Source organism: Dasypus novemcinctus, chromosome 14, assembly GCF_030445035.2.
Source record: "Dasypus novemcinctus isolate mDasNov1 chromosome 14, mDasNov1.1.hap2, whole genome shotgun sequence".
Taxonomy (NCBI): domain Eukaryota; kingdom Metazoa; phylum Chordata; class Mammalia; order Cingulata; family Dasypodidae; genus Dasypus; species Dasypus novemcinctus.
The window spans coordinates 102,828,918-102,855,976 of record NC_080686.1 but is presented as its reverse complement, the minus strand read 5'-3'; the positions used below and the strand labels follow the sequence as shown (position 1 = coordinate 102,855,976).

The window sequence follows — 27,059 nt, the reverse complement described above, 5'->3', positions numbered from 1 at the left end:
TCACCAACTGTATCCTTGGGGATTAGTTTTAAAAGTTTGTCTCCCCTCTGCTTGAGTAGGAGTTAAGGCAGGTTTTCGTGTGAGGTTCCCGTCAGTTGAGACAGCAGGTCCACAGGGCGACAACTGAGGGGGGAGAGAGGAAGATTTGGCGTTTGGACTCTCAAATGTTGGCGGGTTTGTTTACTTACTGTTATTTCTCCTCATGACTGGGAAATCTGGTGAGTTCAGGACAATTAAAACAGTTTTGGATTCATTTGCCAGCTTTGTGTTAAATCAAAGCACTGTCAAATGTATCCGTTTGTAAAATTTCACTGGTATGGGTAAGTGTGTTGATGATCTAAGCTAGCCAACTTGAAACTTACTGAAGACATTTTTATCCTGTCCATGTGTGCTTCAAGGAATGTCAGTATCAACAGTGAAAAGTGTTTGGTACCTTTAGCCTGTACCCCAAGGGCCTCTGGGACATGCCATATTCTAGAGGTACCTGCCGCCTAACCCTTCCCACACTGTCACCTGTTTCAGAAGGAAATTAGAGATCATTGCTCTTGGCAGAACTGAGGGCTGCTCAAGCCACGTGGCTGACTGGTAAGGTTCCGTGGACACCATGGCCTTGGTCTAGAACAGTCTAGAACCCAGCAGCCAGCAGTGCACGGTCTTCCCCGCAGGAAACGGCCTCTAGAGCCCCTAGGGGGTCTGGGTTTTCCTTCCCACCCCCTGCCTTCACAGGGGACTCCAATCCCCTGAACAGAGGGTTTCGCTGGTTCTGTGTTTGCCCCAGAGGGAAACTTTGGCCATGTTTATGGAATGCTTGAGGACAGTGTACGGACTTCTCTGAACTCGGGAAAATAGAGTGTATGGCCATTCCTGTGTGACTGCTATGGACGCTGCACATTTATCAGAGCGGAGTCGAAGAGTCGCCTTCCATGTAGTTTCCCCAGGGTAATGGAACCCCGGAGAGGAACATACCTCCCTCCTGCCTCTCAATGCCTGGCAGGGCTGATTTTAAAAGCAGGAACCTCACTCACAGCACAGAAGCTGACAACTGTTGAATGGTTAAGTTGTCTTATGTCATTGTGCAATAAATACCATTTTATGTATTTTAAAGTCCTAAATAAAACTTTTTTTGCCCTGCATTCAGATGAATTGGCTGTACCCATCTGCAAAGGAGTGACTTCCTATAAATGATTTTTAATCCCCTATAGAAAGGGAAACTTGGCCAACATTCACCGAATAAAAGAACGGGAGGGGTAGAGACTTTTGTAATCTCAAATCAGGTATCTCCTTGAATTTATACATTTATTCTACATGTTTGTTGAGCACCTCTTATGGACCAGAAAATGATATAGCTGCTCTGAACAGCAGTGCATAAAGTAAACAGAAAATATCTGTTTTCACAGAACTTACATTTTAGTGGGAGGTAGAGAGTAAGCAAATGGTAGATTTTCTTATTAGATGGTGACAGCACTGCAGAGATAAAGCAGAGCAGGACAACAGATGGCGTGGAGTGCCACTTTTTTTTTTTTTTTTTTTAAGATTTATTTTTATTTATTTAATTCCCCTCCCCTCCCCTGGTTGTCTGTTTTCTGTGTCTTTTTGCTGCGTCTTGTTTCTTTGTCCGCTTCTGTTGTCGTCAGCAGCACGGGAAGTGTGGGCGGCGCCATTCCTCGGCAGGCTGCTCCCTCCTTCGCGCTGGGCGGCTCTCCTTATGGGTGCACTCCTTGCGCGTGGGGCTCACCTATGCGGGGGACACCCTGCGTGGCGCGGCACTCCTTGCGTGCATCAGCACTGCGCATGGGCCAGCTCCACACGGGTCAAGGAGGCCGGGGGCTTGAACCGCGGACCTCCCATGTGGTAGACAGACGCCCTAACCTGCCACTTTAAACAGGGTGAAAGGCAGCATTAAGCAGAGGCTTTGCAAAGGTAAAGGACTGAGCCTGTATCTATTTAGAGGAGAATAACTTACTCTGGGACCTGGATGTGCAATGGTCCTCAGAATGGACTGTACTTGGTTTGTTCTAGAAACAGCTATGAGACCAGAGTTTCTGGGGGTGGTAAGTGAAGTGCAGGGTATTAGGGAATGGGCAGGAGAGGCCACTGTGGGCTCAAGTCACCAGGGTCCTTGAAAGTAATTATCAGGACTCTCTGGCTTTTCCTTTATGGGATATGGAAAGCCCGGAAAGTTCTGAGAAACACATTCTGACATATTTTAAAAAGATACAACAGCGGTTTTCCAAGCGTATGTGGTCCCTGAAGCAGAAGAATCAGTTGCACTTGGAATTTGTTAAAAGTAACATTCACAGTCCCACCCTAGACCTAATTAATCAGGAACTGCAAAGCGGCAATCTGTGTTTCAACAAGCCCTTCGTCTTCTCCAGGGAAATCAAATGCAGTATGTCCAGTTAAATTTGAATTTTAGATAAACAATGAATACTTTTTTCAGTATAAGTGTGTCCCAGGCAATATTGTGGACTAATACTAAAAATTATTCAGTTTATCTGAAATTCAGAATTTAACCGGGCAACTTGTATTTTTATTTGCTAAACTTGGAGCCTGACCTCCGGGTGATCCTGATGCACACTGAAGTTTAAGAACCACTGTGCTGGAAGCTGTCGGTGCCTGCCCAGATGCCCTTCGCCAGGGCGGATAGCATTCCCCACCTGCTGGGCCTGTTGACTGCAATGGTTCTCAGCCGCACCCCTTCTCTGGAAAATAGCCCTCAGTTGACCAGAACCACCACTGGTCTCTGATGGGGGATGCAAAAGGCCAGATCTCTCACCTCAAGGGGCAAAAGCTCAGCTGTAAGATTTATGCTTCAGAGCCCTCCCTGCTGTGGACCTAGCCAAGCCAGACTTTACTTGAGACCCCACCCTTGCTCAGATCTTCCTCCTTCCCTACTCTGCTTCCCACACTCCCTGACTTTTTTCCTGAGAGCACACCCTGAATAAATCACATGTATCCACACCCTTGTCAGGGGCTCCACTTCTAGGGAACCTGGCCTAAGACAAAAGATCCCTTTGCTGTTTTGAATATAGACTCTTAAGGCAAGTATAGAAAAAGAGAGATAAATGAGCAATTTTATTGCAAAAATCTAGTGGTTTGGCCAAGGTGGTGGCAGTGGAGCTGTTGGCTTTTAGACAAGTTTGAAGAGGGAGCCAGCTGGATCTGCTGGTGAGTTTGGATGAGATGTGAAAGAAGGATGATTCGGGGGTTCTGCCATTTACCAAGATGGGTAAGACAAGGAAAGGCATAGGTTTCCTGGGGGGAAAGATCAGGACTGTGGTTTCCAACACGAGAAATTTCACCTACTTTTTAGCCATCCCAGCAGGTGTACTGAGAATGCAGCTGGGCACCAATCTGAAGCTCTGGGTAGAGTCTGCGGTGGACGGTAAGTTTAGAGCTCTGAGGATGCAAGCAGCAGTTAAAGCTGTACTGTGGGCTGGGACCACCCATGGAGGGGTGCAGACAGAGAAGAGGAAAGTTGCTCCCTGGGTGCGCTCTCTTAAAAATCAAGAAGATAGGGACAGATGAAAGGAAACTGAGAAGGAGCTGCAGTGGGTGGAAGGACCACAAATGGAGGTCACTGTGCTGGAAGGCAGAAGAAATCTTTGCTCTGATGGAAAGAAAGAAGTATTTGGTTAGATGGTTTCTTTGTGTGTGGAGATAATACTTGTTGGAGTCTATGAACTCCATGATACACATCAAGGTGCCCCTGTGTCCCCCCCACTCACATACGCCACAGCCACCACCACCTCCTTAGATGGCAGTGGGGGAGGAATATTAGAAAGCTGCACCTGTCAGAGAACAAAAGCTCACCGAGTTGTGGAGAAAAAAAGAATTTTATTAACGTTCTTGCAAAAATGGGCATGAGACCTGGATAAGATGGCCGGTGCACCAAACAACACGTAACAACATTTATACCCTAAGCCTAACACACAGGTCCCTCCCCTGTTCCCCACTGATTGGGTACTTCCGAGGTTACAGCCTATCTGAGGTCTAATTACTTACGTGGTTTCCTGCTCTCAACTGCTGCTCCCCTTCCCTTCATTCCAGTAGTTGGTGCCGCTTTCAAACCTGGTGCCACTTTTAGGTTTGGCACCACTCACATTTGGTTCCACCTTCACTTTGGTGCCACTTTCAAACTTTGGCATCAAACCACTAGAGCCCCTTTCCCTCCCTCCACCTGCAGAGCCAGCTTTAGTTTCACTTTCGTGTGGAAGCTAAACTTAACCCTTTCCTTACAAATCCCCCCTTTCTTTAATTTTTAAAATTTATTTAAAAATTTGTTTTTAAAGATACATAGATCACAAAAAATGTTACATTAAAAAATATAAGAGGTTCCCGTATATCCCTCACTCCAACCCCCCCACTCCTCCCACTTCAACAACCTCTTTCATCATTGTGGCACATTCATTGCATTTGGTGAATACATTTTGGAGCACTGCTGCACCACATGGATAAGAGTTTATGTTGTAGTTTACACTCTCCCCAGTCCATTCACCAGGTTAGGGCAGGATATATAATGTCCTGTATCTGTCCCTGCAATATCATTTAGGACAATTCCAAGTCCTGGTCTAAGGTACCAGACTCAAGCATTGCTTCCCCCCTCTTTCTTTTAGACTTTTTGGTTTTCACAATTTAGTTTTTCAAATTTGCTAAAAGCCTCCTCACATTCTTCATCACAGAGATCTTCTTCTTTAAGGGGATACAAGTTGTTTTGCTTGTACCGTATGGGCATCTGTTTGGTTAGGTCTGTTTCAATGAGTTTTTGAACTAACCTTTGGGCACATGGAATGATGTAATATTCAATTGCTGTAAGTACTCCAGCTATGATGATAAGGGAAGTCAGAACAGATAGTGCCACCCCTTTCCATTTCCCAAACCTGCTCTCTAACCATCCTGTAAGTGGGTTGTGAATGCCAGAATTCTCTGCCAACTCTTCAGATAAGGCTGTTAAGTCTTGCAAGGCCTTGGTGACAGTCCTGTCTGGGGCTGTATTATTGGGGAGGAATGTACGGCAACGACCTCCAATCATAATGCAGATGCCTCCTTTCTCTGCTAGCATCATGTCTAAGGGCTATCCTATTTTCCCAGGCCATTTGGCTAGTAGTATCCAACTGTTCTGCTATTCCCTTAACTGCCTCCCTGGAGTAATTGATAAATCTTTGTTGATTATAATATATATAGTTAATCCAATCCATATTTTTGTTAACAATGACTCACCAGAACAAGAATGACTCAAATCCTGCAGCGAAGATGGTGGCTGAGTGAGCTTGCCTTGCCGTCTCTCCTGGGAAGAGGCAGCTGGGCACCGCTGGAGGTTCTCCGGGACCAGGCTTTTTCAGGATTTTTTCAGGGCAGGAAGTGTCTGGACATCGATTTGGTGGGAAGGTAACGGAAAGGATTGGTCTATAAGATATAATTTGGGACTTTTCAGGAGGGGGAGGCAAGATGGCGGCTGAGTGAACTTCCTGGTTACTAGCTCCTGGGGGGAATCGGCTGGGAGGCGTCGGAGACTCTTTGGGACCGGCTGTTTCGGGATTTTTCCTGGTCCGGAGGTATCTGGACATCGATTTGGAGGGAAGGTAACAGAGAGGATCCATCTGTGAAATATACACGGAGATCCCAGCTACGAGTGGAGGACTCCCTCCTTGGGTAGGTGGAACCGAGGCAGCTAGCACCGCGGCGGGTGGCGGGCGGGAGACCCGAGCCGCGCTGTGCCGCGGCGGGCGGCGGGCGAAGGAGCCGAGCCCAGCCGAGCCCAGCCGAGCCACGGCGGGAGGGGAAGCCGAGCCCAGCCGAGCCGCGGCGGGCGGCAGGCGGGGGACCCGAGCCCAGCCGAGCCCAGCCGAGCCCAGCTGAGCTGCGGCGGGCGGCGGGCGGGGGACCGGGGCCCAGCTGAGCCCAGCCGAGCCTGGCGGCGGGGTTTCTGTTCTTTGTTTTTTTTTTTTATTTTATTTTTTATTTTTTTATTTTTTGTTATTGTTGTTGTTCTTGTTGTTTTTTTTTTTTCAATCCTCTCTTTCTTGAACCCAATATTCTTCTTATACTATTTTACCTTAACAATACAATAGGTCCTACAGGAAATACCTCACATTTGCTGGGTTTCCTCACCCTCCACTGCCTCATTTCTCTGTGAATAGATTTAGCCTATCTACACTATCCGCTTTCCCCTACAACTTGATATCCTCCACCATCTGCTATCTCTCCTATATTCCATCTCCCTTTCTTTGATCCACAAAGTGTCTAACTCTTAATTTCTAATACCTTTGTTTAGTTTTCCATCTGGTATTCGTCCCTGAAACTATTACCTTTCTTTTCTCTTTCCCTCTCTCACGAAAACAATAGCCTCTTAGTACGTACCACATTCCTCCCATATTCAGTTGTCTACCTCATTATAGGTACTTTCCTACTACTATAACTCTACACAATTTACATGATCTAACCTCCATCCTCCCAGAACTCATATTGTTGCTTTGTAAACATATATCACCAATACTACTTCACACTTTTTCCTTCCTTACACAATTGACTTTCCCCAGCACTAATACTTTCCTTTAAAGCGAGCTTAACTAGCAATAAGAAATTAGAATAAGAAGAACAAAGTGACAAAGAGAAGATATAACACCTACGCAAAAACAACAGCTAATTAATCTCCAAGACTAGACAAAGAAGCTAAGGAACTGATTAAACCCGTCAAGAAAAAATGTTGACAAGACAGCAACAAAAATCTACAAACCAAACCAGTAATCAGGAAAACATGGCTGAATCCAATCAACAAACTGAAAATCAGGAAGGGGGGCAGGACTTCGCACAAGCAATGAAAGATCTCAGAACATTTATCACCGACAAATTTGATGAAGTAATGAAAGAGGTTAACAGTGTGAAGACAACACTTGGAGGGGAAATTGCAGACATGCGCAAAAAAATAACAGATATGATGGAAATGAACACCACAATTCAAGACATCAAAAATACACTTGCAGCAAATATCAGCAGACTAGAAGAGGCAGAGCAGAGAATTAGTGATGTGGAAGACAGTGCATTGGAAATCAAACAGATAGTAGAAGTGGTCAATAAAAAGTGTAGAAAAAATCCAGATAGGACTTAGGGACCTGAATGATAACGCAAAACGCTCAAACATACGTATTATAGGCATTCCAGAAGGAGAAGAGAAGGGAAAGGGGTCAGAAGGAGTGTTGCAGGAAATAATGAATGAAAACTTCCCAAATCTACTGAAAGAGACAGATGTACATATCCAAGAAGCACAGCGCACTCCACTGGTCATAAACCCCAAGAGGCCCACCCCAAGACATATACTTGTCAAATTATCCAATGCTCAAGACAAAGAAAAAATTCTAAAAGCAGCAAGAGAAAAGAAAACCATCACATACAAGGGAAACTCCATAAGATTAAGTGCTGATTTCTCATCTGAAACGATGGAGGCAAGAAGGCAGTGGTATGATATAGTCAAGGTACTAAAGGAAAAAAATCTCCAACCAAGAATACTCTATCCAGCTAAACTAGCATTCAAAAATGATGGAGAGTTCAAAATATTCACAGATAAACAGAAACTGAAAGAGTATATCAACAAGAAACCTCCCTTCAAGAAATTCTTAAGGGAATTCTGCAGGAAGAAAGGAAAAAACAGGACAGTCAGAGATGGAGGAGAGTGTAAAAGCAACAAGAAAGACAAAAATAGAAGGGGAAAATAAAATAATACAAACAAAATATAACAAACACAAATCCAACCAAAATATGGCTACCATAAATAACTCTCTAAACGTAATAACACTGAATGTCAACGGATTAAACTCACCTATCAAAAGATTCAGACTGGGACACTGGATAAGGAAATACGACCCATCTATATGCTGCCTACAAGAGACACATCTTAGACCCAGAGACTCATGGAGGTTGAAAGTGAATGGTTGGAAAACAATCATACAAGCAAACAACAACCAAAAAAAGGCAGGAGTAGCTATATTAATATCAGACAAAATAGACTTTAAATGCGAAACAATTGTGAGAGACAAAGAAGGATACTATATTTTAGTGAAAGGGACAATCTGTCAAGAAGATCGAACAATCATAAATATTTATGCTCCTAACAAGGGCACCTCTAAATATGTGAGGCAAACGCTGGAAAAACTAAGTGAAAGAATAGATGCATCTACAATTATAGTGGGGGATTTTAATGCACCACTATCAACTCTGGACAGAACATCTCAAAAGAGAATCACTAAAGAAACAAAACATTTGAACAGTATATTAGAAGAGCTGGATCTAATAGACATATATAGATCATTACACCCAAACACAGCAGGATATACATTTTTCTCAAGCGCACATGGAACATTCTCCAAGATTGACCATATGCTAGGCCACAAAGAAAGGCTTAATGAATTCAGAAAGATCGAAATCATATAAAACAATATCTCTGACCACAGTGGAGTCAAGCTGGAAATTTGCAAGGGACAGAGACCCAGACTTCACATGACAATTTGCAAATTAAACAGCACACTCTTAGAAAAACAGTGGGTCAAAGAGGAAATCTCGAAAGAAATCAATGACTACCTTGAAACAAATGATAATGATAACACAACATACCAAAATTTATGGGATGCAGAAAAAGTGGTACTGAGAGGGAAATTTATAGCCATAAATTCATATACCAAAAAAGAAGAAAGAGCAGAAATTGAAGAATTAACTGCATATTTGAAGGAATTAGAAAAACAACAACAACGTAACCCAACAGGAAGAAGAAGGAAGGAAATAACAAAGATAAGAGCAGAACTAAATGAAATAGAAAATAAGAAAGCACTTGAAAAAATAAACAAGACCAAGAGCTGGTTTTTTGAGAAGATCAACAAAATTGACAAACCTTTAGCGAGACTAACAAAGAAAAAAAGAGAAAAGATGCAAATACACAAAATAAGAAATGAGAAAGGTGATATCACCACTGACCCCACAGAAATAAAGACTATCATAAGAGGATACTTTGAAAAACTATATTCCAACAAAAATGACAATTTAGAGGAAATGGGCAAATTCCTAGAAATACATAAGCAGCCCATACTGACGAAAGAAGAAATTGATGATCTTAACAAACCAATCACAAGCAAAGAGATAGAATCAGTCATTAAAAATCTCCCAACTAAGAAGAGCCCAGGGCCAGACGGCTTCACAGGTGAATTCTACAAAACATTCCGGAAAGAACTAACACCAATCCTGTTGAAAGTATTCCAAAAAATCGAAACAGAAGGAACACTGCCTAATTCCTTCTATGATGCCAACATTACCCTAGTACCAAAGCCAAACAAAGACACCACAAGAAAGGAAAATTACAGACCAATTTCTCTAATGAACCTAGACGCAAAAATACTTAACAAAATACTTGCTAATCGTATTCAACAACACATTAAACGAATTATACACCATGACCAAGTGGGATTTATCCCAGGTATGCAAGGATGGTTCAACATAAGAAAATCAATCAATGTAATACACCATATAAACAGATTGAGAGAAAAAAACCACATGATTATATCTATAGATGCAGAAAAGGCATTTGACAAAATACAGCACCCCTTCCTGATAAAAACACTCCAAAAGATCGGAATACAAGGAAACTTTTTGAACATGATAAAGAGTATATATGAAAAACCTAAAGCCAACATTGTTTACAATGGCGAAATCCTGAAATCCTTCCCTCTAAAATCAGGAACAAGACAAGGATGCCCATTGTCTCCACTCCTATTTAACATTGTCTTGGAAGTACTGGCTTGAGCACTGAGACAAGAACCAGATATAAAAGGCATTCAAATTGGAAGGGAAGAAGTCAAAATTTCATTATTTGCAGATGACATGATCCTATATATAGAAAACCCTGAGAGATCTTCAACAAAGCTCCTAGAACTCATAAATGAGTTTAGCAAAGTCGCAGGTTATAAGATCAATGTGCAAAAATCAGTAGCATTTCTATACACCAATAATGAGCAAGATCAGGAGGAAATCAAGAAACAAATACCATTCACAATAGTAAATAAAAAAATCAAATACTTAGGAATAAATTTAACTAAAGAGGTAAAAAACTTATACATTGAGAACTATACAAGATTGTTCAAGGAAATCAAAGAAGACCTAAATAAATGGAAGAATATTCCCTGTTCATGGATAGGAAGACTGAATATTATTAAGATGTCTATCCTACCAAAACTGATCTACACATTCAATGCAATCCCAATAAAAATCAACACAGCCTTCTTTAAGGAACTAGAAAAACTAACTATGAAATTTATTTGGAATAAAAAGAGGCACCGAATAGCCAAAGATATATTGAAAAAGAAAAACGAAATAGGAGGAATCACACTTCCTGACTTCAAAACATACTACAAAGCTACAGTAGTGAAAACAGCATGGTACTGGCATAAGGAGAGACACACAGACCAATGGAATCGAATTGAAAGTTCAGATATAGAACCTCATGTATATAGCCATATAATATTCGATAAAGCCACCAAACCCTCTCAACTGGGAGAGAATGGCCTATTCAACAAATGGTGCCTGGAGAACTGGATAGCCATATGTAGAAGAATGAAAGAGGATTACCATCTCACTCCTTATACAAAGATCAACTCAAGATGGATCAAAGACCTAAATATAAGAGCCAAGACCATAAAGACCTTAGAAAGCAGTGTAGGGAAACATCTACAGGACCTTGTAATAGGAAATGGCTTCATGAATATCACACCAAAAGCACGAGCAGCAAAAGAACAAATAGATAAATGGGACTACCTCAAAATTAAAGCCTTCTGCACCTCAAAGGAGTTTGTCAAGAAAGTAAAAAGGGAACCCACACAATGGGAGAAAATATTTGGCAACCATATATCTGATAAGAGACTTATAACTTGCATATATAAAGAACTCATATATCTCGAAAACAAAAAGATAAACAACCCATTTAAAAAATGGGAAAAAGATTTAAACAGACACTTCTCCAAAGAAGAAATACAAATGGCTAAAAAGCACATGAAAAAATGCTCCAAATCCCTAGCTATCAGGGAAATGCAAATCAAAACTACAATGAGATACCATCTTACTCCCATAAGATTGGCAGCCATGAAAAAAACAGAAGAATACAAATGCTGGAGAGGATGTGAAGAAAGGGGATCACTCATCCATTGCTGGTGGGAATGCAGAAGGATCCAACCATTCTGGAGGACAGTTTGGCAGTTTCTCAAAAAATTATCCATAGATTTGCCATATGACCCAGCAATACCACTGCTGGGTATATACCCATCAGAACTGAAAACAAGGACACAAACCGATATATGTACACCAATGTTCATAGCAGCATTGTTCACCATCGCCAAAAGTTGGAATCAATCCAAAAGTCCATCAACAGATGAGTGGATCAATAAAATGTGGTATATACACACAATGGAATACTACTCAGCTGTAAGAACCAATACACTACAATCGCACGTGATAACATGGATGAACCTTGAGAATCTTATGTTAAGTGAAGCAACCCAGGCATTGAAGGACAAATACTATATGACCTCAATGATATGAAATAGGTTAACTGCCTCAGAGAGCTAGAGTCTGGAAAAGTGGCTTACTGTAAATCGGGGGGTGGAGGAAGGATGTGAGTTAATGTCTGTAGGGGTGGAACCTGTGATGAGCTGGGGGTAAGTATGAGCACAAAGAAGGGACAAAATGGGGGCAAGGGGTTACCTTCGGGTGGGGTTTTCTGGGTTTGAGGGGGGCTGGGAATGGGAAGAGGGGTAATATGGTCCAAGAAATAGGTGGGAGGGAGGGGCAACATACAAACATGGGAGAGTGCCAGAAGTTCGCTGAGAACTAAATGTTGAGTAAAACGTATCAAAGTATAAGTAGGAGGGTCACCTGGTTAGGACGCTCAGGGGTATGGTCTGATGCGGGACGGACTCCGGAGGGAATAGCTGAAGGCTCATTTTGCCAAGGTGGGTTCTACCATTGGGTGGGGTGGACCCATATCCTGGGGAAGACTAATGCCGTCGAATAGAGAGAACTGTATCTCTCGTGAGAAAGGACGGCTCCCAGGGCATTAGATTGGCAGGCGTTGTGGGCCCTAAGGGGAGGGGAAAATGGACGTGCAATGGATAGAACAAAGGTAAATAAGGGGGCAAAAGAGGAGTTATGTGAGAGTACACGAGGATGAATATAAAACAGCTAATATTACACCAAAAACATATAGGGGACGACAGACTAATAATGAAAACCATAAGACAAAACATAGGATAACTAAAAAATGTAGAAAACTGTACAACCTAAAGTATGGACCACATAGTAAGCACAAATGTTACCTTGTTTGAAAACTATAGTTTCGGAATCTGTACATCAGTTTCAGGAAATATGATATGAATAAGTTAAAAGATTATTGCTGTGGAAGGGAAAAGGTTTTATGGTGGATCTGGGGAAATACTGTATATGGTATATATGAATTTTGGTGATCTAAGACTCTTCTGAAGCTGACATTATGTTGGGATTCACTTTACGGGAAGTTTTGGATCACAGAGTGGTTCAACAATGGCAGTGGAGGAATACTGATATGGGATGTTATTGACAGGATATATATGGTTGACAGGGAGTTATACAGGGCATATGCCCAGGGTATATGGTAATGTCTATATATACTCATAGTGGAAACAATTAAAAACAACAGCTGGGGGGGTACTGGGCTCCTGGCCGGGGGGTCACTGTTGTGGGCCCTGGGAGAGCAGCAGCAATCCTCCAGGTGCAACGGCAAGAACCAGGAAGGAAGGAGGGCCCAACAGTGGGCTCTTGATACTAATGGCTACACTTTTGAGCCTATGCACCTGCAATAAGAACAAGGCCTAGAGTAGCATTGTGCCTGGGGGTTTCCTCCTGACAGCCTTCATGTTACTCAAATGTGGCCACTCTCACAGCCAAACTCAGCGTGTAGATGTGATGCATTCCCCCCAGCGTGGGACACGACACCCGGGGGTGAGCCTCCCTGGCACCGAGGGATCACTACCACATACCAGCTGAAGAAGCAACTAGAAAATGACCTTGAATTAAAGATTCAATGCGGAACAGCAGAATATACCTGTCTACATATAATAACATGACTTCGGGAAGCGGTTTGACTTAATGTAAGGGGGAAATGGAAAGAAGAAATGAGATTATAAGGCTGTGAGTCTCTAAAAAAGAGTCTGGAGGTTGTCAGAAGGAATACCCCTATGTACAACTGAACAGAGTCTAAGAGACAGATAAGGTAGATACAACCCCAGGTATTGGTTCTTTTGAGGGATAAAGAGACCCACGGGTTCTATGGTCATGGCAGAAGGGGTTCCCTGCCATGACAGATGGCCCTTCTTTGGAACTGGTGTTTATGCGTGATGGAAATGGACTCAGAGGGGATCTCTTTTCACAAGACTTGTATGCTACTTTATTGGAATTGTAGTTGGTGCTGAGTTTAAGATATATGTAGGGGATTTGAATCTCTGGACTGATAATATGACACCCAGGCCCAGAGCCTCAACAGACTTTAGCTCCTACACTTTGACTTATTGGACTTACTCCACTAAGCTAACATGGAGTTGAAGAAGGTCAACCACCACAACATGGAGCCTAGAGTGTCTACAACTAGAAGCGGGAAGAGTGCATCCAGTACCCATGTGCAATCTAAGCCCTCACTTGACATAGGTGTGCAATGGACACAACCAATCCAATGTCCACAGAGAAAATGTGGAATGGGTGTGGGAACAGTAGCCATGGGGGCTGCTGGGTGTGGGGAACGGGAGGAAGAGATGAGATGTGGAGGCGTTTTTGGGACGTGGAGTTGTCCTGGATAGTGCTTCACGGACAATTACGGGACACTGTAGATCCCCCCAGGGCCCACTGGATGGAACGTGAGAGAGTCTGGGCTATGATGTGGACCATTGACTATGGGGTGCAGTGATGCTCAGAGATGAACTTACCAGGTGCAATGGATGTATCACGATGATGGGAGAGAGTGTTGCTGTGGGGGGAGTGGGGGGCGGGGGCGGTGGGGTTGAATGGGACCTCATATATATTTTTTAATGTAATTTAAAAAAATAATAATAAATATTTAAAAAAATAAAAAAATAAAAAAAATAAAAAAGAAGAAAGATTGTAAATTATTCAACTGAAGATCTAACTTCAGAAGTAGAAAAAGAAAAATAGAAGAAACACAAAGGATACAGAAGGAAGGAAAGAAATGACAAGATAAGAAAGCAAATAATAAACTAGAAAATAAAGACATAATAGAGAGAATCTGAAAGCCTAACAGCATGTTCTTTGAAAAAAAGTTAATAAAAAATAGAAAACTCTTTGGCAAGACAGTTCAAGAATAAAGACAAAATCCATAATAATGATTTTTAAATCCATGGTCAAAAAGGGGATTTCACTACTGATTCAGAAAAATTAAAAAATGAAAGAGAATATTGCAAATAGCTTCATGCCAGACAGCCAGGCAGACTGCAAATTTTCCTGGAAGGGTATAACTTGCCAAAACATTTCAGAAAAAAGAAAAGAAAAGAAAAGAAAACCCATATAGAGCCTTAACTATGGAAGAAATGGACTCAGTCATTGAAAATCTACCCAGCTACAAAAATGGCATGTCTATAAGAGTGTCCATAAGATGACACACGCTTCAGCTCCTTCCGTGAGACTGAGGGTGACTCATTTGGGAGATGAGGAAGAAGATCCCCGAAGCTTCACAAGCCTGTAAAGAACAGGGACCAAAGAACCATCACAGGGTAAGAGAAGAGCGCCTCTGACTGCATTTTGGATCTTAAAAATATACGCAGCAGTTACAATCGATATCGTTTCGTTAAGGACCTCTTGGATTACAGTTCATGTCTGCAGTTTTTGTAGAAGATACAATTTATTTAAGTAGCTACAATCAGGATCAATATCTCTATTCTGCCATCTACATAAGGATCCATGGAGCTTTCCAGACAAGATTAGGTATTTAAGGAGATTGAATTAATCAAGAACCCTAATATAAACTATGGACGATAATTAATAATATAATAATAACAATAATGTCTCATTAATTGTAACAAAGGTCCACACCAATGTAAAATATTAAAAATAGTGAAAACTGAAAAAAAAATCCTGCAGCTACCTGATTTCTAGCTTTAAATTCATTTGGGACTCTCTGGGGAACTGCTATATTATCTAGATAAATTCAGTCAACAAAGGAACCAGGTAAACTTTCCTTTCTCTTTCCCTAATTTTGTGTTTCCTCCTCTTTTTCAAATGCCAGGGTAAATGGGATGGCCAGTTGAACCAGAGCACAGGTTCCTCCCCACTTCTCAGGTAACACTGGTTGGAGGATGCCCTTTCCACAGTACCACCAAAGGTCTGCTCAGGGTGTGGCCAAACTGGAGAAATTGCCAGTACTATCCTTACTCACGTTCCATACTCATATATATAAGGCCATGGTCCCAAGGTCCTGGAGCCCTTTTCCCCATCTAGAGAGACAGGCAGAGTGACTTCCTGGACCAAGGCAGGAAGCTGGTATAGCTTCGATGTTTCCCTTTTTGACAGGAGGAAAGAGAGAGGACAACATTCCACAATTTTCACCAGAAGTAGCATTTTGGAAGAGGAGCACCATGCACTTAAACTCCCTTTCATGCTCTTCCATACCTAATGGAAAAGGCACGATATGAGCAGTGGGCCAGTCTATTGCACAAGCATAACAGTTGCTTTTGTTCAGACTCTGGACTGTATTTTTTAAAATTATTTTCTAATTCATTTTTTAAAATTATAATTTATTTTTATTTTTTAAATTCATTTTTAAAAAATATTACATTAAAAAAATATGAGATCCCCATTCACCCCCACTGCCCCCACCCCACCACTCCCCCACAGCAACACTCTCCCCCATCATCATGACATATCCATTGCATTTAGTGAGTATATCTCTGGGCATCGCTGCATCTCATGGTCAATGGTCCACATCATAGCCCATACTCTCCCACGTTCCATCCAGTGGGCCATGGGAGGATCTACAATGTCCGGTAATTGTCCCTGCAGCATCACCCAGGACAACTCCAAGTCCTGAAAATGCCTCCACATCTCATCTCTTCCTCCCATTCCCCGCACCCAGCAGCCACCATGGCCACTTTTTCCACACCAATGCCACATTTTCTCGATTACTAACCACAATAGTTCATGAATAGAATATCAGTAAGTCCACTCTAATCCTTACTGTATTCCTCCTTCCTGTGGACCTTGGATTGATTGTGTCCATTCCACATCTATGTCAAGAGGGGGCTTAGATTCCACTTGGATACTGGATGCAATCCTCCTGCTTTCAGTTGTAGGCACTCTTGGTTCCATGGTGTGGTGGTTGACATTCTTCAACTCCATGTTAGCTGAGTGCGGTAAGTCCAATAAACCAGAGTGTAGGAGCTGAAGTCTGTTGAGGCTCAGGGCCTGACTATCATATTGTCAGTCCAGAGATTCAGATCCCCTAGATATATCTTAAACCCCAGCACCAACTACAATTCCAGTAAAGTAACAGGAAAGACTTGTGAAAAGAGATCACATCTGAGTCCAGCTTCATCACGCAGAAACACCAACTCCAAAGAAGGGCCAACTGACATGGCAGTGAACTCCATCTGCCATGAACATAAAACCTGTGGGTCTCTTTAGCCCTCAGAAGAACCAATACCTGGGGTTGTATCTACTTTATCTGTCTCTGAGACTCTGCTCAGGTGTGCATAAGGGCAATCCTTCTGACAACCTCCAGACTCTTTTTTAGAGACTCAAAGCCATATAAACTCATTTGTCCTTTCCATTTCCCCCTTAATTTAGGTCAAACAGCATTTTTAACTCCTGTTATTACATGTAGACAGGGATATTCTGCTGGTCTGTGTTGAACCTTTAATTCAAGGTCATTTTCTAGTTATGTCATCACTTGGTACTTGGTAGTGATCCCTCGGTGCTAGGGAGGCTCATCCCCGGGTGTCATGTCCCACGCTGGTGGAAGGCAGTGCATTTACATGCTGAGTTTGGCTTCAAGCTGGCCACATTTGAGTAACATGGAGGCTGTCAGGAGGGAACTCTTAGGCGCAGTGCTGCTCTAGGCCTTGTTCTTATTTCAGGTGTATAGGCTCACAAGCACAGTCATTAGTATCAGGGGCTCACTGTTGGACCCTCATTCCTTCCTGGTCCTTGCCATTGCACCTGGGGGACTGCCACTGCTCCCCTAGGGACCAAGACAGAGCCCCCCTGGCCAGGAACCCAGCACCTCCCCAGCTGTTGTTTTTAATTGTTTCCACTATGAGTATATCTAAACATTTCCATGCACCCTGGACACATGCCCTGTATAACTCCCTGTCAACCATATGTCCCCTGTCAATAACATCCCATACCAGTATTCCTCTGCTGCCATGTTGAACCACTCTGTGATCCAAAACTTCCTGAAAAGTGAGGCCCAATATAATGTCAGGTTCCCTTAATAGTAAAATGGAATATAGTGATGAGTTTAAAGGTTAGATATAGAATACATACTGATTTGGAAAAATTCTACATCCTATCTTTTTCTTTTCTTTTTTCCTAATTATTAAGCTTCTCCTCACAAGAGCTATAGATCACAGTAATTCATATATACAATATACAGTACTCCCACATATCCAATATAAAACCTTCTCCCTTCCACAGCAATAATCTTTTAACATATTCATACCATATTTACTGAAACTTATGTACAGATATTGAGACAATAGCTTTCAAACAAGGTAACATTTGTGTTTACATTGTGGTTTATACTTTAGGCTATACAATTTTCTAAATTTTTAGTTATCCTATGTTTTACATTATGGTTTACATTTATTAGTCTGTTGGCCCCTATATGTTTTTGGTGTAATATTACATGTTTTATATCCATCCTTGCATACTCTTGTGAAACACTTCTGTTGTCCTCACAGTTACATTGGTTCCATCTATTCAATATCTATTTCCCCCTCCCCTTGGGGCCCACAGTGACATTCAATCTTCATTCCTTGAGGAGCTATGTTCAGAGATACTTGCAACAGTGCTGAGGGCTTGACTTGCTCAACTGCCCTAATGCCCTGGGAGCCACCATTTCTCTTGAGAGATACAGTTCCCTCTATTTGATGGCATTAGTCCTCCCCAGGATGTGGGTATACCTTCACTCTCATTATATGGGTCTCTACCCAATGGTATAACCCACTCTGGAAAATGAGCATTCAGATATTCCCTAGGAGTCTGTCCTACATCAGATTATCCCCTTTAAGTATCTTAAACAGGTACCTTTCCTAATAATATTTTGAAAAGGTTTTCTCAACATTATACTCTCAACCAACACCTGACAATCTCCTTTGTTTGTATGTTGCCCCACCCTTCCCCCAATTTCTTGGGCAATATTACCCACCCATCCCTAGCCCCCATCAAGCCCGCAAAGCCCCACCCAAAGGTAACCCTATGCCCCCATTTTATTCCTTCCTTGTACACATACTTACCTCCAGCTTATCATAGATTTCACCCATGTAGATGTCAGCTTACATCCTTCCTCTACCCCCCGATTTCCTGGAAGCCTATCATCCAGTCTCTAGCTCTCTGAGGCAGCTTGGTTTACTTATTTCATATTATTGAGGTCATGTAGTATTTGTCCTTCAATACCTGGGTTGCTTCACTCAACATAAGGTTCTCAAGATTCATCCTTGTTATCACGTGTGTTTATAGTGTATTTGTTCTTAAAGCCGAGTAGTATTCCATTGTATGTTTATGCCACATTTTATTGATCCACTCATCTGTTGATGGGTATTTGGGTTGATTCCAACTTTTAGTGATAGTGAACAATGCTGCTATGAACATTGGTGTGCATATATCGGTTTGTGTCCTTGTTTTCAGTTCTGCTGGGTATATACCCAGCAGTGGAATTGCTGGGTCATATGGCAAATCTGTGGTTAGTTTTTTGAGAAACCGCCAAACTGTCCTCCAGAATGGTTGGATCCTTCTGCATTCCCACCAGCAGTGGATGAGTGTTGCCATTTCTTCACATCCTCTCCAGCATTTGTATTCTTCTGTTTTTTTCATAGCTGCCTTTTGACCCATTCTACCCAGACATTTGTGTCTCCATATCCTATCTCTATTTCTATGGTTCTTTAAATCTTCTGCCTTAAGTATCCTGACTGCTTTGGGATCGCTCTGCATTGGGGGCTGGCCTTTGTGGGTTTTCCTTGGCATCTCTGAAGAGCTAGCTGGAGGGGGCGTTGTTGACATCATATTTGCAGGGGAGGGAGGACTCGAATATGGAGCCTCCCCAGAGGACCTTTACCTGTAATGTCCATCCCCATCCCATAGACTCTGTCAGGGGAAGAATAACGGATATTATTGCTGAATCTGTCTTCCTTTCTAATGGTTACCACCACTGGGTTACACTGGAGGTGTATTACCTTTATAAAAGGCTATTTTGTCCTCCAACGGTTTCCAGAGTACTGCCTCTGCCATTCCAAGCGGTCAACCCCTAGCACTCGGTAGTCCACCACACAAAGCTCCAGGTGAGATGGGGGAAGGTTGAGATAACCTCTCAGTGACTCTGGGCATAGATATTTATTTTGCCCACTCGGCCACTGCTGATGTCCTAAATCCCTACAATTTATCACTTGGCAGGTGTCAAACTGCACAGTCTGGGAATCTAAGCCTTGGGTTACGTTTACTATCAATTTAATGGGACTCATCATGACTCGAATTTGGAACATCATAGTCAGTACAATTATTCTCATTCTCAGAATGAGCCTTAAACCCTTCATCTGTCAGTCTCCCGAGGCACTAGGGCAAAGTGACTATGGGTAGCAGCCTGCCCTTTATAAGTTATGTTCAAGTGGAGGGATACCTTCCCACAAAGTTCACTGATATAGGGTCCGACCAATCCCACTCCTTTTCCTGATATGCCCTCCCAACTATTGTTTTTTCAGAGTGATCCTTAGGGGACCCAGAGTTAAAGTTATTTTCCAGGACTTGGACAGTGTTGTTGGGTACTTAAAGTCCGGTTCAGGTACTGGTCCTTTTCCTCAGCTGGAGCGAGTCCAGCCTTTTTCTGCTGTCTGGGCTGCAGTCTCAGTTGTTAACAAAACTTGATAGGGTCTTTCCCAGGTTGGCTGAACTTTGGACTCCTTCTATGACTTGATCAGAACCCAACTACAGGGTCACTGTTGATGGACAGTGAATTCAAGAGGCAGAGTCGGGCCAGCAAACCACGGTGCCTGAGGGATGACAAAGCGGAGGACAAAGCCAGTATATAATTCTTAAGGAAGAGATCCTTTGACTCTAAGGAAGGGAGGGCTCCAGTCCTCCTAGGAAAAGGCAAGCCAAAGAGCATTTCATAAAGAGAGATACCCAGTTCTTTCCTAGGGGCAGTTCTAATCCTCAATAGGGCTATGGGTAAGCACTTAATGCAGGGTAACTTTGTTTCTAAGACCAACTCAGTAAGATGCTTTTTCAAGATTTGATTCATTCTCTTCACTCTCCCTGAGGACGGTGGGTGCCAAGGTGTATAGAAGTTCCATGTAACACCCAGGCTTCGCATAACGTTCTGCAGCACATGGGAGTAAAGTGGCTACCATTGTCTGAATCTATATTTCCACTAATTTGTAATGAGGAATGACTTGCTCAAGGACAATTTTTGAAGTTCCTGATGCTGTAGCTGAAGTCCACCCATCCTGTCAGATGGTCTACAATAACCAGAACATATTTTCACTGACCCTTTGGGGGCATTTCAGTGTAATCAACCTGAATACTCTGGAATGGCCTGAGGCCCGACTTCCAGTTCCCCTTGTTCTTGCTTCCTTAAGACTTTCTTACTGACCTTTTGGCAAATTATGCATTGTTCACTTATTTGTTTAACTATAGTATAAAGGCCTGTGCATCCAAAATACTTAAGAACCAGATCACACATGGCCTGTACCCCCAATGACTCCCTTGGTGTCAGACTGCTAGTACCTCTCTCATCATTTGCTTATTCAACATTTGCCTGCCATCTGGGAGGAACCATCTCCCTTGATCATCTAAGGTCACTCCTAATTGTTCTAGCTCTTTCACTTCTTTTTCAGAGAACGTGGGAACCACAAACTCCTCGGAAATAGAGGGTATCAGAACCATCAACCTCAAACAGGGACAGAGAAAGAAAAGCTTCTTTAGCCTTCTCATCTGCTAACCTATTGCCCTTTGCCTCAAAAGTATGACCTCTCTGGTGTCTGTTAACATGCATCATTGATATTTCTCTGGTTAAGAGTAAATTGGCTAATACTTGCCTTACTAATAATTTCCCATGGACTAGCTCTTTTCCTTTGCTGCTAATTAATTCCCTCTCTTCTTGAATTTTTCCAAAGGTGTGGACCACCCCAAAGGCATATTTAGAATTGGTATTGACTGTACTATCCTTTTCCTCTAATAATTTGAGGGCTTGATTTAATGCATTCAGCTTGTAAATTTGAGCTGACCAGTCATTGGGCAATTGGCCCGCTTCTTTCACCTCACAAGTGAGTCCATCTACAATTGCACAGCCATTGTGCTTGCTTCCTTCTAGGGCCCTAGAGGACCTGTCTTTGAACAATTTTTCCCCTTGAAGCAGGTCAGACTGGACTCAGGTCTGATACTCAATCAGTTCTAAACAGTCATGCTCAGGAACCTGCATTTGGTCAGATCCCTTCCAGAGGAAGGAGGGTTTAGGCTGTGGTCTGTTGTCAGTATCAAGTCATTTTTTCCATTAGGATAGCCTCATACTTCAGAATTCACAACCCAGTCAGCCACCTTCCCGCTTCCTAGACAAAATCATCCTGACCTAATGAGTGCTAATGACTAAAGCTTCTCCGAAATCCAGCTTCCTGCTCTCTTCTACCAGGAGAGCAGTTGCCACCACAGCTTGAACACAGCCCAGCCATTCCATGGAGACAGGATGCAGGATTTTGGAAAGGAAGGCTACAGGTCTCCTCTGACCTCCCCAGATTTGGGTCAGAACCCCCAAGGCTGTCCCTTTATCTACTGCAACAAACAGATAGAAAGGTTTCTCATGGGAAGGGAGGGCTGGAACAGGGGCCTGCACCAGTGCCTGTTTGAGCCCCTCTAAGGCCTCTATTTCCCCTTTTTTTCATTCTAATTCCTTCAACAGTTTTTTTTAATATTTTTTCATTAAAAACATTTTTTTTTTAGTTAGGCCAGTAATTTATCAAGGTAGAGAGGGAAGAGAAATGGGAGAAAATAACAGATCATGGGGCCCAGGTAGAGAGGAAGGGGCTGAAAAGTGATAAAGGGAGCTGATTTACAGACTACAGTTCCCCATTATAGATTATAAATGCCCAGATTTTACTTGTGTGTTCATTCTGGAATGGCAAGAGCAGGGCACAGAAGGCAAGAACAGGGGTCCAGAGGCAAGACAGAGAGTTGAGCCTTTGTGCTTGTTCTTTAAGCTATTAATTATTCTGCCCCCCTTTTTAATAGATTAAAAATATTTTTTAAAGATACATAGATCATACAAAACATTACATTAAAAAATATAAGAGGATCCCATATACCTCCTCTCCCCACCCCTACTCCTCCCACATCACCAAATTCTTTCATCAGTGTGGCACATTCATTGCATTTGATGAATACATTTTTGGAGCACTGCGACACTGCTGTATTATAGTTTACACTGTAGTTTACCCTCTCTCCCAGTCCATTCAGTGGGTTATGGCAGGATATATGATGTCCTGCATCTGTCCCTGCAATATCATTCAGGCCAACTCCAAGTCCTGAAAATGCCTCCACATCACATCTCTTCCTCCCTCTCCCTGACCTCAGCAACTCCCCTGGCCCTTGTCTCCGTATCAATGATATAATTTCTTCCATTGCTAGAGTCATAAAAATTCTATAGTAGAATACCAGTAAGTCCACTCTAACCTCCAACAGTTTTGATATAACCCCTTAGTTTAGGATGTGTAAGTGTCTATCCATAGTCTACAATATCCCACCAAGTCCAAGAATTTCCTTAGTCCTCTTTTTGTCTGGGAAAGAGGTAATTCAATTATGGCCTGAATTCTCTCTGGATTTATCTTCCTCCTCCCCTCACCAATGATATGGACCAGGTACTTAATTTCCCTTTCTAGAAATTTACTTTTTGATACTCTTAACCCTTGATCTCCCAAGAAGTTCAATAGTTTCTTTGTAGTTTGGGCCACCACCTGCCTTTTTCACCTGATACTAGCAGATCATCTACATATTGTAAAAGGATGATTTTGGATGGAATTGAAAATTTCTCCAATACTTTCTCTAATTCTTGCCCAAAGAGGTTGGGGGCTTCTGTGAAACCCTGGGATAGGACCGTCCATCTGAATTGCTGCCTCCTTCCAGTAAAGGGACACTCCCATTTGAATGTGAATGCGTCTCTACTCTCTGGGTCAAGGGGGCAGGCCCAGAGGCCATCCTTCAGATCTACTACACTAAACCATTTGTGATGATGGGGGATCTTACTGAGGGGGGTGTAAGGGTTAGGGATTACAGGGTGCCAAACCTGGACAATTTGGTTGATGGTCCTTAAGTTCTGCACCATCCTCCAGCTACCATCCAATTTTTGGATGGGTAAAATAGGAAAATTGAAGGGGCACATACAGGTTTCTTAGAGTCCATCTCGAAGAAGACTCTCAGTAATGGGTTGGAGTCCTTGTCTCCCCTGAAGGGGAATGGGATATTGTTTCTAACAAACAACTTCCCCTTCCTTCTTCCATTTGATTTTTTTTGGAAAATTTTTTAAATTAGAGAAGTTGTAGGTTTACAGAAAATTATGCAGAAAATACAGAGACTCCATATATCCCATTTATATTTGCAGTTTTCTCTGTTATTAACTTTTCCTTAGTGTGAAAACTTTGTTATGATTGATGAAAAATATTATAACTGTGCTACTAACTATAATCTGTAAGTTACATTACAGTTTACTGTTCATGATGTCTAGTCCTATAGTTTTTTAAAAATTTATTTGAAATATATCATACATAAACATACATAAACAATAAGTGTTTAATAGTTGAGATCTTACAAAACAAACTTATATAACATCAAACAAACATATATAACATCTCACCCTATCACCAATAACTTGCATTGTTCTTAAAATTTTTAAACTAATGATTAAAGACCATTGTCAAAATATTACTACTAAGCAAAGTAGTTTTCACCTAACCAATCTGATTGTTATTATCTTTATATCATTTATATATGAATGTACATAAACGAGTGTATAGTAAAAGTTGTGAACTTACAAAGCAAACATGCATAACATCATACAGGGGTCCCATACATCAACCCTCCACCAACACCTTGCATTGTCATGAGACATTTGTTACAAACTATGAAAGAACACTGTCAAAATCTTACTACTAATCCTAGTCCATATCTTACATTTGGTGTGTTTTTCCCCCAACCCACCCTATTACTACTTTTTAAATATACTTTTTTTATGACAGAAGTTGTAAACTTATAAAACAATCATGCGCATGTGCAGAATTCCCAAACAACACCCTTCCATCAACACATCACAATGTGGTGTGTCATTTGCTACAGATAAAATATCATCTGATTGTTACCATGTCCATAGTGTACATTTGACTCACATTCTTCATATTGCCTCAGTATCAACACAGTACATCTTTTGCATAGATGCAAGAATATATTATTATTACTAACTACAGTCGGTAGGTCACTCCAGCTGTATTTTCCCCATGCTTCTCCACATTCCTAACACCCTACAGTAGTGATATAAGTTTATTCTAGCTAACAAAGGGCGCTCTTGCATCTGTACCATCAGCCACAATTTTCACCCACCTCTTGGTTTACTGTGCTATCAGTTCCTAGATTATTCTCAAGCATTCTGTCACTTGGCATTTACATAACTAGACTACCATTTTCAGTCACATTCCCATTTATAAACTAGCTGTTACTTACTATGTGTTGCCATCTATTCTGTCCATTTCTACACTTTTACAGTAAAGCTAATTAAAACTTCTATATACATTAAACATCAGTAGTCCACTCAATCCTTCTCTTGTCTCCTTTAAGAATCCACCACCTACCACCAGGTCTTGAAGATATTTCCCATAAATTTCTTCTAGAAGTTTTAAGGTTTCTTGCTTTTATTTTTAGTTTTTTGATCCATTTTGAGTTAATTTTTGGAAAAGGTGTGAGAGAAGGGTCCTCTTTCCTTCTTTCAGCTATGGATGTCCAATTTTTTCAGCACCATTTTTTGAATGGATTGTTCTGCCTGAGCTGTGTGAGTTTGACAGGCTAGTCAAAAATCACTTGACCATACCTGTGAGGGTCTGTTTCTGAACCACAAATTTGGTTCCACTGGTCTATTGTGTCTGTCTTTAGGCAAGTACCCTGTTGTTTTTACCACTATAGGTAGGCTTTATGATTTAAAGTCTGGAGATGAGGGTTCACTTTTCCTTTTATGATGTTTCTGGCTACTCAGGACTCCTTACCCCTCCAAATAAATTTAATGATTGTGTTTTCAACTTTTTCTTTAATGCTGGTGTTAGTTTTATCAGGATTTCATTAAATCTGTATATCAATTTGAGTAGAATTGACATCTCAATGATAGCTAGTCTTCCAATCCATGAGCATGGAATGTTCTTCCAGTTATTTAGGGGGTTAGGGTTTTTTGATTTGTTTTAACATTGAGTTGCAGTTTTCTGAATACAACTGCTTTACATCATTGGTTAAGTTTATTCCAGACTATTTGAGTTTTATCTGTCATATTTTATTTTCACCACTCTTTTGACACTTTTCGTTACTTTTATTGATATAATCTTCATTTTAAGACTCTCTTTCAGGTGGGGTTGAATGGGACCTCATATTTTTTTTAATGTAATTAAAAATAATAATAATAATAATAAATATTAAAAAAAAAAAGACTCTCTTTCAGGCCTCTTTCTCCTGTCTTTTCTTTTCAGGCTGTAGCACACCCTTTAGAATTTCCTGAAATTCTGATCTCTTGCATCGAAATCCTCTCAGTTTCTGTTTATCTGTGAATATTCTAATTTCACCCTCATTTTTGAAAGACAGTCTTGCTGGATATAAGATTCCTGGCTGGAAGTTTTTCTCTTGTAGTATCTTAAATATATCAGACCACGGTCTTCTTGCCTCCATGGTTTCTGGTGAGAAATCAGCACTTAATCTTATTGGATATCCCTTATATGTTATGCATTGCTTTTCTCTTGCTGCCTTCAGAATTCTCTCTTTGTCTTTGGCCATTGACATTCTGATGAAGTATGTGTCTTGGAGTTGGGCTATTTGGATTTTTTCAGATGGGAGTATATTGTGCTTTTTGGACAGGGATATCTATATCCTTCAATAGGGCTGGGAAATTCTCTACCATTATTTCTTTAAATATTCCTTCTGCCTCTTTTCCCTTCTCTTCTCCTTCTGGGACACCTATGGCATGTATGCTTGCACATCTTTTGCTGTCATTTAGTTCCCTGAGACCTTGTTCAATTTTTTCTATTCTTTTCTTCATCTGTTCTTTTGTATGTTCACTTTCAGAGGCCATTTCTTCAAGCTCACCAATCCTTTCTTCTGCCTCTTCAAATCTGCTATTATATGATTCCAATAATTTTTAAATTTAATTTATTGCACCTTTCATTCTCATAAGATCTGCTATTTTTTTATGTATGCTTTCAAATTTTTTGTGCTCATACAATGTCTGCTTAATATCTTTAATCTCTTCAGCCATCTCATTGAATTTATTAAGGAGATTTGGTTGAACATCTATAATTAGTTGTCTCAACTCCTTTATATCATCTGGAGGCTTATATTGTTCTTTTAACTGGGCCATAGTTTCCTGTTTCTTGGTGTGGATTGTGATTTTTTGTTGGTATCTTGGTATCTGGCTTACTAGAGTATTTATTCTTGGTGCCGTTTTTCTCTTTAGGCTAGGTCTTCCTGCCCTTTCTCCTTTGCTGGTTGTGTAGTAGAAGCCAAGCATGTGGTCAGTGCTGTAAGCTGTGCAGGCTGAAGCTGCCCTC

At 41.5% G+C, this 27,059-nt stretch overlaps 1 pseudogene; it reads right to left on the bottom strand.

Moving 5' to 3' along the window:
* Nucleotides 1-4,612: 4,612 nt before the first annotated feature.
* LOC131273341 (uncharacterized) overlaps nt 4,613-27,059 on the bottom strand; it is a 125,954-nt pseudogene continuing 103,507 nt past the window's right edge.